Source organism: Humulus lupulus, chromosome 4, assembly GCF_963169125.1.
Source record: "Humulus lupulus chromosome 4, drHumLupu1.1, whole genome shotgun sequence".
Taxonomy (NCBI): domain Eukaryota; kingdom Viridiplantae; phylum Streptophyta; class Magnoliopsida; order Rosales; family Cannabaceae; genus Humulus; species Humulus lupulus.
This window is the reverse complement of record NC_084796.1, coordinates 106,374,199-106,388,664: the sequence shown is the minus strand read 5'-3', so window position 1 is coordinate 106,388,664 and position 14,466 is coordinate 106,374,199.

Below are 14,466 nucleotides of genomic sequence, written 5' to 3'. Positions count from 1 at the left end.
CTTAAATAACAAGTTAAACAACTTAAAATTAAGCTACCACTCTGAAAGTGGTATTTAGACATAATATATCCATAGACGCTCGCCATTCCAATGGTTCCTGATCAAGCTCCGTTCACCCAATCTCATCCTTGCACTCTAGCTCATGTCGAAGTGTCTGGGCATACTTCTCCTTTTCTTTGTTACTATCCCCAGCCAAGTGTGGACCTCCACATATAGTGTCTAAGGTAATACCCACAGGCCTTGTTTGCAAGGGTGGAGATCTCTGTCGTTTGAAGCCAAGATTGTTGCTGCTTCCTTCTCCTTGGGGTGTCTCTGCCCGGTACTTTTTCAACTGGCCCGACCGGAGAAGAAATTCTATCTCATCTTTGAGGTGATTGCATTCATTCGTGTCGTGAATGAATAGCAAGACATCTCTTTCATGTCTTATTCATGTCTCTCTTACTCATCTCTTTCCTGATGGGTGGAGGTTTCTTTTAGGGAACCTCTTCATGACTAGCAAGACACATTTTTGCCCGGCTGGTCGAGAGAGTGGTGTAATTAGTGAACTGAGGCTCATAGTTGGTTGGCTTTTCGTTTGAACTCGACTTAGCCTTCTTTTCTTCATGGCAGTCAAACCTGTTATTCCCACCATTTTGACCGTTTCCACCATTCTTAGGAGGCTCAGCCGATCCGCCCGGATTGTTTATGCCATTCTCCTCTTTCTCGATTGCATCATCCAATTTCATTTACTTGTCTGCTCGCTCAAGAAATTGTTGAAGTGTTGAAATTGGATTTCTATGTATACTATCCCACAAAGAACTCTGGTAAGTGATTCCAGAGGATATGGCAACCATCTTCCCCTCGTCTCCTACAACATTTGCTCTATTGCTTCTCTCATGAATCTCTGTATATAATTCTTTAGAGACTCATCCTTTCCTTGTTTGATATCTGCCAAGTGGTTGGCATAAACTGGTGGAGTCCAGGTAGCGCTGAAATGTCTACAAAACTCATTCCTGAATGTTTCCTAAGAGGCAATGGAATTCGGCTTAAACATCCAATACCACTCCTGGGCAGTATCTGACAATGTAGTCGGGAAAACTCTACACCGATAATCGTCACTTACCCCGAGTAGTTCCATCTGGTCCTCAAATTTCCCAACATGTCTGATGGGATCTGCCTTTTCTGTATATACCGGCAGCACCGATGCTTTATATTTTGTCAACGGCTAGGCTGCTTTCATCAATCCCGGAAGGCCGTTTTGATAAACCTTGCACTGCAGCCATTAGTGCATCAAGCTGGGCTTGGATGGCTGGTGCAACTAATGAGGCTCCAAAATTTTGACCTCCAGGTTGGGCATTTCCATCTGCAGCACTGTCGTCAAGCATTTCTAATTGACTGACAGGGCGATTCAGATCTTGCCCTTCGACTGGGACGGTCCTCCTCTTGTTGGTGATAACGTCCCTTAGATTCTTTCGGGAAGCATGTTTTCCTACCCGATCGAACACCGTACTTTTTTATTTTTCAGAGGGCTTACTACGCGGGACCTGCCTCTCCCACTACGCTGTTGGCCGGGATGTAGTGGTGGCTTTTCGGTACGTCCCGGGCAGTCTTTTCCTCAATGTTGGTCGTTGCCCTTTTTTCTTTATCTTTTGATCGGTCAATCTAATGAATGTCACCCTCGTCTCAACCATGTCCATATTTGTATCTAGGATTTTTTTTTACCTCGAGGAGCTTTGGTTTGGTTGTTTCCAGGTGGAGTGTGCTTACTATCCGACCGATAACTCTCTGATCGAGAGGTTTCTGACCGGTGACTTTTGGAAGGGGTTTTAGAGTTCTCCCTTTGTGTTGATGCAGTTCTAGAGTGGACTCCTTCATCTGCCCAACCAGTCTGATTGCTTCGACTCCGGTCAAGTCCCTGAGAGTCTGCCTTCCAGCAGGGGACTTCCGACTAGCATTGTCCTTTCGTGCTCCTTTGGCGGCTGCTCGTGCCGTGGCTTGAGCATTGGCTTGGGCCAATTGGGTAGCCACTTTTAGAGCATGTGCTGCTTCACAATGTCTTAGGTCGGCTTCCTCCTGTCGTTGCTAATCTCTTCGCTTCTGGCCTCCATATCGCGCCTTTGTTGTTCTAACGCAGCTCTCTGCCTAGCCAACTCTTCAGTGAAAGACTCTTGTTGGGCATTAAATTGCATCATCTCCTGTTAGAAATCCCCAATGGCCTCCTGGAGTTGTTCGACCTTTGGAGTTGTCTCCTCGAGAAAGACCCTGGGCTCAGTGTCAGGATTCTCAGGTGCAGGACCTTCTGGTCTAACAGTTTCCTTTGCAGTTGATGTACCGGGCTTCCTGGGCACCATATTGGTAGGATAGTAGCGAGTTTATTCTATTCAGGCTCTCAACGAAAGCACCAAAAATGTTCACCACGATTTTGGCCAACTGCGAGTAGACGCAAAAACGACAATAAACCTTGAATAGAAAATAAATAACACAAGTAATTTTATAGTGGTTCAACCACAATTTGTTGGTAATAGCCTAATCCACTTGGAGTTGTGATATACGTATCCTACACTTAAGATCAGATGAACCTGACCCAGCTGAGTTTCTTAAGTGTAAGTAGAAAAATACAAAGTTTCTCTCTAGAGAATACAAGCTTTCTCTCTCTAAGCTCTCTCAGAAAATTCCCCAAGAATGCCCTAAGTAACAGTCCCAAAGTCTCAAAATTAGAGAGTCTCCAAGTCTCAAAATGATCAGATCCCCCAAAATGATGCCATGAGCTCTTTATTTATAGGCTCATGGATCGTACATGAAAAATATCATGTTTTGATGGGGTCCTTGGTTGTTCCAACCAACTTTAATTAATAAATAATAAACAAATTTAAATTACAACAATATAGCTATTACTTCGGGATATTTGAGAGATTCCCGCAGCAGTTGCGAATGATTCGGGTTGCAGCTGTTTTTGAGGCTCTACTGAAGAATCACTAGATGGTAACTTCTGAGATTCTGATTCGTCGACCGACCAAATCCATCCTCCAAAGTGATTGGTCGGGCATGGCAAACCACTGGTCGGGCATGGCACATCTCTGGTCGGGCATGGCACATCACTAGTCGAGCATGACAAATCACACCACTGGTCGGGCATGGGACACCGCTAGTCGGGCATGGCACACCACTGGTCGGGCATGGCACACCACCGGTCGGGCATGGAAAATCACACCACTGGTCGAGCATGGCACACCACCAGTCGGCTAAACTTATTCCTGACCAGTAATATCACCACTCCTCAGGTCAATTCTCAACCTTTTCACCTCTTTAAATAACACATTTATTGACTATTAATGTGTCATTTATTGACCATGCCCTGCCACTTGTCCATCTGATTGCCACGTCATTGAATGAAATTTTGGGGATAACAATTTGAATATTGATTTAATACTATTTATCAAATTGACACCAATTTGTCATAATTAATACATTTTTCCAAATTTCTCTTTTCTTCTCTAAATTCTACATCTTAGGAAAACCGTCCAAAATTAACACACTAAAGATCAATTAATAATTAAATCAATTAATAATCAAATCAATTAATTGATAATTGAAACGTCCAAAATAATTTTGACAATCCTAATTGATAATTAAATCAATTAATCGAGACTATCTAGATGATTTAATCAAAGGCATTTTGGGGACCATGGACCCATGAATTCAAGCTCCAATAAGTTATCGTAAAATTATTATCGAATAATTTTACTACCTTATTAATCCATCATGACTCCACTAAAGACTCAGATTTGCACTATTGAACTCATAGAACGCTTTAAACTTAAGTAAATACATAATCCATTGTTACAACCATAATTTGTCATTCAATCCTCTATGGATGATATACAACTGATTCGTGTGCAAATTACTATTTTACCCCTCATTGTATTTTATCCTTAAATACCACTAAGTTCCTTGTAAATGATATTTTCGTAAACTTTAATCACAGAAATGAGTACTCGATCATTTAACTCATTGAACCAATCTATAAGGTGATCATCATTTCACTTCTTGCTAGAAGTTATAGATGTTCATATCTATGATTAACACTCCCACTCAATAATACTACCACGTCCCCAAGATGTAAGTATGGGCTAGTCCATAGGGTAAGCTAGTAACGAACAAATCAAAGGACTTGAATAATACAATTAGTTAGAATATTAACCACTCAGAATTGAGATTGAATTGACCTATGGTCAACTTTATGATATGACTATATTAGATAATAACGATACATTTACTTATCTATCTAAAGTCAATATCAATCCACTCAGATGGAACAAATACATTTGAACTTATCTACTTTGCTAATGTTCTGGAAAGAACATAACACTTCAATGTGTAAGTAGACCATATCATAGATTGACAAGTCAGTGTAAATCCTCTGTACTAACTAATGTTAGGAGTAACTTATTTTTGAACACATAATCATATTTATATTCCACTATGATTACATCACTATAAATATGATTAGCTATATGATTGGGATTTAATAAAATTTTATATTAAACAAATAATCATGAAAATAAAATATGTGAGCAAAGTGATTGATCAAGTCAAAATTGATTTCTATTCTTTTATTGTTAATAAAATGAGATCATAAAGAAATTGATCTTTAATTAGGGCATAAAACCCCAACACTATAGGGCTTTGGGCCCTATGGTATTTTATCACTATAAAATATTATTTATCGGACATTTATCATATTATTTTATGTAGTATACAATTATACCACAAAATTAAATATGATTAAATTATTTTTCAATAAAAATTAATTTCACCAAATTAATAATATAATTTTATTTCCCATTAAATATTATTTCATAAAAAATATTTTAAATACTATTTCACAAATAATATTAGTTAGTGAGATTAAAATAATACTTTATTATTTTTTTAAATATTTTCTTTTAATACCAAAATCCTACCTCTGTGTTACGAGGACATTATGGACCCGTAGTTCTAAGCTCCAATTATTTAATTAATTTCACTAACTCTTAGTTCCATTAATTAATTTATTAGTTACAAATTATTCCACTAGAAATTCATAGTTGAACTCTCAGAATAATATTCTTACATTATTAGAAGCTCTAATTATAAAAATATTGTCCATTGATTTAGTCATTTTCATGAGTTATGACCCTCTGCTGGTTGCTCATAATTAGAGCTAGGTCTTAATGTTCGTTAACCTCTCTAATTATGTCTTTATCAATTAGTTCCATTGATCCTCTAATGAACATTATTCTATAAATTTAATTATCGAATGAAATTTCTGTTCTCTAACATAAATTTGAGCGCTCTATGTTCAAGCCTCGAATCAACACTAAAAGTAACAACTAATCTGCTTTAATTTTAAGTAAGGAGTAGATTCCATATCTATGAAGTATGTTTCCAGCCACTTGTAGTTCTATGACTCCAAGATATCAGGAATTCGATCGTAGGAATATTAAACCTTACCTATTAAGTCAAAAGTCATAAAAGCACAAATACGAGTTCATTACTCAGTTAAGGAATGAGGTCAAGTCTCAAAAGACCATGGATTGATGAATGTTGAAATTCTATATTTTAACAGAGATTATCAGAAGTAATTTCTTTCATCGTGTCCCAGTCCAATACAATCTATATTGTATACTGTACCTTTATTTCTTTGTGTCGCTACACTTAATAATCTGGATAAATTGCTCTGTCTTAAACAGAAGATAGACCGTACCGATAATCTTTATTAAATAAAGCTTCCACTCTATTTAGCAATTATGGACAATTTTTATATTATTATCTTGAATTAAATCATCTTGTATATATATATCATTATACATATACTTAATTCAAGACCACATCAATAATATTGGATCTTCATGATAAATGGCATGTATAATTAAATACAAATATGAGTGCAAAATATTAACTTTATTTTATTAACATTAATCGTTCATACAGAATACACATTAAGGGAACAAATCCCAACAATCTCCCACTTTCCCTAAAGCATATGAGACATGTCGCATAATCCTAAATCTAAGAAATGACTATCAAAACTCGTAGCAAGCAACGTCTTAATAAAAGAAACAACATGGTTGTTTGCTGATTCAATCTTCTAAACGATTACATCCCCTCTTTGTACTATCTCTCTTGTGAGGTGGTACTTACACTCTTTATGATTGGCTCTCTTATGGCTTCTCTATTCTTTTGAGTTGGCAACTGCTTCGCTGTTGTCACAGTAGAGTATGATTAGTTTATCCATATTTGGAACAATTTCCAAATCACACAAAAAATTCCTAAGCCATACAATCTCCTTAGTTACTTCGCTTGCAGCAATGTATGATGCTTCCATGGTGGAGTTAGATGTGAAAGATTTATTTATACTCCTGCATATAATTGCTCCACCCCAAGTGTGAAAACAGATCCAGACGTAGATTTCCTAAAATCTTTGTCAGATTGGAAGTCAAAATCTGTATATCTAATTGGAATCAAATTCTCTTCGGAATATACTAGCATATAGTCTTTCATTCTCCTAAGATACTTGAGAATGTATTTGACTTTTGTCCAGTGATCGAATCCTAGATTTGACTGGTACCAACTTACTATACCCACATCATAGCAAATGTCAGGTCTAGTACCTAACATTGCATACATTAAGATTCCTACTGTGGAGGCATATGGTATCGATCTCATTTCCTCTTCCTCTTGGGGTGTCTTATGACATTGGTTCTTGGAGAGGTGAACACTATGACAAGATGGGAGGTTTCTCTTCTTGGAGTTCTGCATCGCATACTTCTCAAGTATTTTATCTATATAAGATGCTTGAGACAGTGCCAGCAACTTCTTCTTGTGGTCACGGATTAATCGTATCCCAAGAACGTAGCTTACCTCTCCCAAATCATTCATTTGGAATTGGTTGGCTAGCCAGACTTTTATGTCACATAATTTATTCACATCATTCCCAATGAGTAATATAAAATCTATGTACAAAACTAGAAATACCACTTTTCTTTGTCAATTTTCTTGTATACACAAGGCTCATCGATATTTTGATCAAAACAATAAGATTTAACAGCTTGGTCAAATCTTATTTTAACGTCCCAAATTTCTAATAAGGCTTAGAACCTTGATTAGTGTGTTGACATGGCATAATTGGAATTATATGTGGAATTAATTGGATATATGTGTGATTATGTGGCATACATCATTTACATGGTAATATGAATATATAAATATGCATGTTTATGTGTATTAAATATGCATGTGGGCCCATTCTTGTTAATAAGAGCATATTTGTAATTTTGGCCCGTTAAGGGTGTAAATGTAATTATGGGTATCATATGATTGAGACCACATTATTATGTGGATATATTTGCGATATTTGGCTCGAGGCGATCCTAGTGAGCGGAATAGTCACATCGGGGTTAAATACCCTGCTCGGGGTGAGCCTAGGGGTATTTTGGCAACTTGGTGCGTATTTGGGAATTTACCGCGTAACAGGTAGTAATTTGGCGATTATTTGGGTATGCCGGGATTAATTGGTAACTTATAGGACTACTTGAGGATTAGCGGGAAAGGTGGCAAATGACGATAATGCCCTTGGGGCGTTAAAAAACAAGATTTAACCTTGGGGCACTTTGGTCATTTTGGTGCCAATGGATAACTTAGGAAGCTGGCAGGAAGTAACCAGAAACACCAAAAAACACTTTCAACTCAGTTACTCTCTCATGAGTTCTCTCATAATTTTGATTTGAAGCTCTTGAGCCTTGGAGAATTGGGAGAAGGGATTGTTGGGGATTGAAGCTTAGTGTGGAGTTGGAAGCACACAAATTGAAGAAGTAGCTAGGAATGGGTTAATCAGAGGTAAATTTATGTTTTAAGTTTTGAGTTTAGTTTTCTTTGAGTCTTGGAGTTTGGTTCGAATTTTGAGTTGGGGTAAGATCTTGGTTAGTTTTGGGGGTATAAATGGTGCCCATGATGCATTGTTAAGAGTTTTAGACTCAATTCTGGTTTTATTTTATGATTGGGGTGAGATTTGGTGACTTTGGTTTTGGGGAAAACGTAGGATAAGTGCTGGAAAAATTGGGTTCACTGAATTTCCTTGGCACCGCGGCACTAGGCAGTTTGCGCCCCGGTACGTGTGCAGGAAATGCCTAGGAATGCTCTCTGTTATGTGTAAATATTTGTAACTATTGTGTCATACATGTGTTTGTGACTGAGCGGCAAGGGCTGAGATCGGCCATAGGCATGCTGAATGCCGACTGCCATGGTAGACTCATCTGAGGGTACCGTACTCACCCGCTCGGTTAGAATCATGAACTTGGTGCCTGGTAAAGCACCTTGACCAGCTTAGGCCGCTATTGTGAATTTTAATGGAAGCATGTGGATTGTCTGTCATGTTTAAATAGTTATGCATTTATTAAAATCAGTTATTTTATATGCTAAGTTGGTGAAGTTTTTTTGCTGGGCCTTGGCTCATGGGTGCTCTATGGCGTAGGTAAGGGCAAGGAACAGGTTGACAAACAATGAGTTGGAGGGCATGGAGTAGTGCGTACATGTTTGGCCTACCTAGCCGCTACGGTTGGGGTACTTTTGAGGAGCGCAGTGTAAAAGTCTCATTTTGTCACCTAGGTTGACTATACAATGACTTTTGAGGTGTAAATATGTCTTAAACAACATTTTGGGATCTCAATGTAACTCTTTTATGATGTTAATGAAAGTTTAAATCTTTTATATGGAAGTTTTATCAAATGAGTCTTTACTTTAATTTAATTACACTTATGGGTCTAACACCTCGATTAGCGATTCAAATACACATTTTAAAACTACATGGCAACGACTCTAGGGTAGTAGGGCATTACAACTTGGTATCAGAGTGTGCCAAGGTTTATGGTTTCTGGAGATTGACCGAACATGTACGGTCGTTGCCAAAGACAAGCTCGACTCAGGGTATTAATTGAAATATTTGCTTAGTTGCTTAACTGAATTGCCCTATCTGCCTATTGATATAAAGAGCATGATGCGTATATAATGCTAGGGCATGGCCCCTTGATTGGTATATGATTATGCTATGTGTATATTGTACTGGTTTGTTGTTTGTGATTGATCGGTTGAACCGGGGAGTGGTTTCTTTGGATGTTGTTATCGTGCCTCTTGTGTGGCATTATTGATTGCTGGTGTAATGTCCTCCTAATCCAGGACCGTTACACTGTGTACTTTAAATAGTGTCAGACTTGCTAATCAAGTCATTTGGTTATAAACGTGTAACTAAGGTTGGGGTACTTTTGAGGAGCGCAGTGTAAAAGTCTCATTTTGTCACCTAGGTTGACTATACAATGACTTTTGAGGTGTAAATATGTCTTAAACAACATTTTGGGATCTCAATGTAACTCTTTTATGATGTTAATGAAAGTTTAAATCTTTTATATGGAAGTTTTATCAAATGAGTCTTTACTTTAATTTAATTACACTTATGGGTCTAACACCTCGATTAGCGATTCAAATACACATTTTAAAACTACATGGCAACGACTCTAGGGTAGTAGGGCATTACAACTTGGTATCAGAGTGTGCCAAGGTTTATGGTTTCTGGAGATTGACCGAACATGTACGGTCGTTGCCAAAGACAAGCTCGACTCAGGGTATTAATTGAAATATTTGCTTAGTTGCTTAACTGAATTGCCCTATCTGCCTATTGATATAAAGAGCATGATGCGTATATAATGCTAGGGCATGGCCCCTTGATTGGTATATGATTATGCTATGTGTATATTGTACTGGTTTGTTGTTTGTGATTGATCGGTTGAACCGGGGAGTGGTTTCTTTGGATGTTGTTATCGTGCCTCTTGTGTGGCATTATTGATTGCTGGTGTAATGTCCTCCTAATCCAGGACCGTTACACTGTGTACTTTAAATAGTGTCAGACTTGCTAATCAAGTCATTTGGTTATAAACGTGTAACTAAGGATAATGACAATGGTTAGGGTTAAAATTTTTGGTCAAAACAAAATGTTGACTTTTCATTTAAAAGTTTATTATATACATGAGATCCAAAAATAACACAAACATATGTTTAAAAGGTTATATACATATCAAAATACAAGCCAAGCCGACCTAGGTGGCAAAATAGGGGATAAAACCCTAGTTCCTCTAAGATATCCTCGGCCTTGGTGGACGAGTAGCTGAATATGTACACACCACCACCGAAGCACTCCAACTCATGGTTGGTCTAGCTTTCCTTTTCCCTTACCTGCACCACATAGCACCTGTGAGCCAAGGCTCAACAAGAAAACTTAAACATGTGCATGAGCAATAAATACAGTTTCCAAATACATATCTAGCATGCCCAACAGTAATAACCTACTCATGCATGCATACAATTACAAATAAACGATCATTGGATCATTCTGGGACCCACTGCCCTAAATAGATGACCATAGAGTCGATCCAGGGCTCTGTGCCCTAGCTATGTGACCATAGAGTCACCTGGGGCCCTTACCCTTAGCTCTGAGTAACTAGCCCTAGAGCTAGCCAAGCGCTTTGTTTTCCAACGACCATAGGGTCAGTCAACATAATTGTACGTCTCTGATTAGGCCTAAGCCTCTCAACCAACGTACAATGCTTTATTGCCGCCCTTGTCTAATAAGTCATGCCCTGAACCAGGTATTCAGATACAGATACAGGTATAGATAAGCATACTTCAAACAATACAACACTCTTGGCAGTCCAACCTAGGGGAGGTCATCGTGAACTATCTACGACCCGTGTGGGTGGCCCGAGTACGCACCCTCCTCCTCTACCACCGATTGCACCATACTCCTGCCAGAGGGATCCATGCCCTTCTTTGCACAAGCCTGACAACAGTTTGCGGGTGCACTCTGTGAGTCCCAGCTCCAGAACTCGCTTTTACGAGAATGAGATACGCAAGTTGCACATAAAAAATAGAAGGTTGGAAGCTACAATAGAGAACATGCAGGAGGTGTTGAATGACCTGCTGCACGGAAGGTCAAGCATACCCCTTCCCCAGCATAGGAGAAAAATGCATGCATGAGGAGAAACCACCATAGCCGTGGACGGTGATAACACGCAGCTCTCCACTTGTTATACCCCTCACCCAGAATGCAAGGAATATTATACACTAGTGGCGAAACTTGGCGCGAACCCCACCTACAGGAGGTGCGGACCCAAGATTTCCCCCACAAAAGCCTCACCTGACTTGAGGGGGAAATTTAACCAGAGAGGGTCTGGAGTAAAAACCACACCCCCGCAGCTCCCCCGAGGGACACAGCCAAAGCAAGGGTTTAGTCTGAGAACCCGCAAGACTCCTTAAGCAAAAATAAGAAGGAACAAGATACCGAAATGCAAAGCCCTCAAGGCAAGATTATCACTGCACCTGGGGGGCACAGAGATGACAAAGAATTTGACCATGATTCTTCGTTCACAAGGGAGATCCAGGTTGACCAACTCCCCACTAGCTTTAAAGAGCCTCGTATAACTCTGTACGAGGGTACAACGGATCCAAAGTATCACTTCGAATCCTTCAATAACTTGATGAGGTTAAGGGGAGTCAACATCAGAGCAAAGTGCCATTGCTTTGTTCTTCAATCCAAAGTATCACTTCGAATCCTTCAATAACTTGATGAGGTTAAGGGGAGTCAACATCAGAGCAAAGTGCCATTGCTTTGTCCTTACACTTAAAGGAGTTGCGTATAAGTGGTTCAAGAGGTTAAGGCATGGAACAATCAAGTCGTGGCAGCAATTCTCTGGCGAATTTCTTCGGCAACACCATGCAGTCTGTGATTACGTTATGCCAATTACCAACCTTGCTAACATAAAACAAGGCGAGAATGAAAGTCTAAAGAGCTATATCCATAGGTTCAATATGGAAGCAACAAAGCTGGGAAGTTTAACTAAAGCGGAACTCAAGATGGTTATTGCAGCCGGAGTCCGTCCAGCAAGCAAGTTATGGAGTAACATGCTTAAGAGAGAGGTTACAAACTTAGATGACTTCTTCGAAAGAGCACAGAAGTATATACGTGTGGAAGAGGGCCATAAGAACTTTCATGTTGAGGGAAGTAAACCTTCCTCCAATCACCCTTCTACCAATACATCTGATTATTCTATGTAAAAGAGAACATCATGATAGAGGAGTCGCTGATTGTTATCCAGATTTCCTGATAGCGTTTAGATTGATGACCTCGGGGAAGCAGAATTATCGCTGTCTTTCACGGTAGGTGACCAGAGCTCGCGGAGGAACAGAAAGGCTTCGCCTCTCCCGTTTAGTGTCCGGATTACTCTTCCAAGCAAACACAATACGGAAACTCGTCAACTCTCCCGGACCCCCAAAGGGGCATCCTTCGGGGAAGCTCCTTCCAGGAGAAGCTCTTCGAGTGGTCTCCGCGGAAGCAGTTCCGTGCCTCGCACGGAACAATGCCAAACGGTCGAGTCCTGGAGGAGGCATATTTGGAATGATATCCACCTGACACAGGATCCCGCCTGACACGCCCGTCAGGTCAAAGCCGCACACATCCCAGCACGCCTAAGGGTACCTTTTCGCCTACTGTTCCGCTGACAACTTGGAAAAGACGGCTGACTTTGTGTGTTCCCCATACTTTCACGTAAATATACCCACATAGAGTCTTGTAGCCATGCTACTACAGTAATTGTATCCCTATTTATGGCTGGTGTAATTAAGACTCATGTACGTAGAGAAAAACCCTAATCCAAAACCCTAGCTATAAAGACCCCTTCATTTTACAAGAAGAGGGACGGAAAAATGATATAGCAAAAACTCTACTAAAATCTCTCTAGCTTCATCTTCTTCAAGAGAACCCGAGAGAAACACTGTGAGTGTGGGAAGTTCTTGTGCACCAGCCATCTTACTGTAACCTTTTCCAAGTATAATAACATCGACTCGTGGACTAGGCTTGTTAACGCCTGAACCACGTAAAAACACTGTTTGTTTAGTTACATTTCAGCATTTCTACAGTTCTTATCTTTTTATTATTCTGTTAGTTATTCGTTCCCGAAAAACTCGGTAAACATTTTGGTGCTTTCATTGAGAGCTGTAGGAAGTTGTTAGTCAGCTCTTTTTCTGTGTACGTTTTTTGTATTCACTTCATGCTAAAGAGATGGTGACTACGAGAAAATCCGCTGTTGACAAAAATGCTACGGTCAACCCCGATACCGTGATGGAAGATGTGGTGCAAAGCGAACCCTTAGACTACCAAGGTGAAGACCCGACATCCCGCCAGGATCGGGTCAGTACCGAAGATACAACATACTTAGAAGACGAAGAAGAGTATGTCCAAGACGGTTATTACAAGGATGGCTGCTACTATGAGAAGGACCCAGAACTGGTCCAAGTAGCCGAAGAACTGGTGGCCACTAAGGCCAAGCTTGCTGAGCAGGAGCGCGTCTCCGAAAGAATGCAACGCATCATGGAACGCCTCCAAAGTAAGTTCGGAGATCTAGGCGACTCGGACGAGGATGCCTCTGTTCTAGGTGGTGCTGATGCCCCCATGCCGGATCCAGCCGCTGCTGGACCATCCAAAGCCGCCCCTAACAAGGGCAAAGAAAAAGTTGGAGAGCCTGTGCGCGCTGACGCCCCTGCACCTCCTAAAGGCGTGAATCACCAGGCCGACTGCCCCCCCCCGCGCGCAGAAGGTCTCTGGCGCTCCTAAGCCCAGACGTCCTTCAGCCCCAAGGGGGCACTCTGTGCCTAAAGGGCCCGGTGCTAAGGCACCCAGGCCTAGGGGAAGGAACAACCGCCCCAGTGATTCCGTCAATCAGGACGGTCGGGCTGCGAACTCGCACTCCGAAGATAGCTGGTCCACGGTGGACCTAAGAAGAAGGTTGGAGGCCAAGTATGAAAAGGCCAAAGGAGAAAAGGCCCGGCCTCGCGGAGATGACCTCCGAAATCATATTAATGACAAGCTCCGGGGACGTGACCTCCCGGAAAGTGATACGAAGAGGCTCGAGGAACAGATTGCTGCCTTGACCAAGCTGGTCCGGAAGCAAAGTGGGGTCCTGTCAGACTCTGAGGAGGAAGACCCGGAACCATGTATTAGGAGGATCGCGGAAACGTCCCTCCCGGATAACTTCAAAATGCCTCACATAGAATTATATGATGGGAGGACAGACCCGCGTACCCACCTAGCTAAATACAATAAAATGATGCAAGTGGCGCGTGTCAGTGAGGACGCCAAATGCATGTGCTTCTCACTCACCCTTACCAAGTCCGCGGAGGACTGGTGGAAAAGATTAGCTCCCGGATCAATCCACAGTTGGAAGGAGCTACAGTCCGCGTTTAGGAGGCAGTTTATTGCTGCCCGCGACCACGACATGGAGGTTGGTTCCTTAACCAACATCAAGCAGCAACCCACTGAGAACCTCAAAGCTTTCATTCAGAGAATGATGGAAGCTGCTGCAAAAACCAAGGTCAGCGATGACATGAAGCTGATCGCCCTTCAAT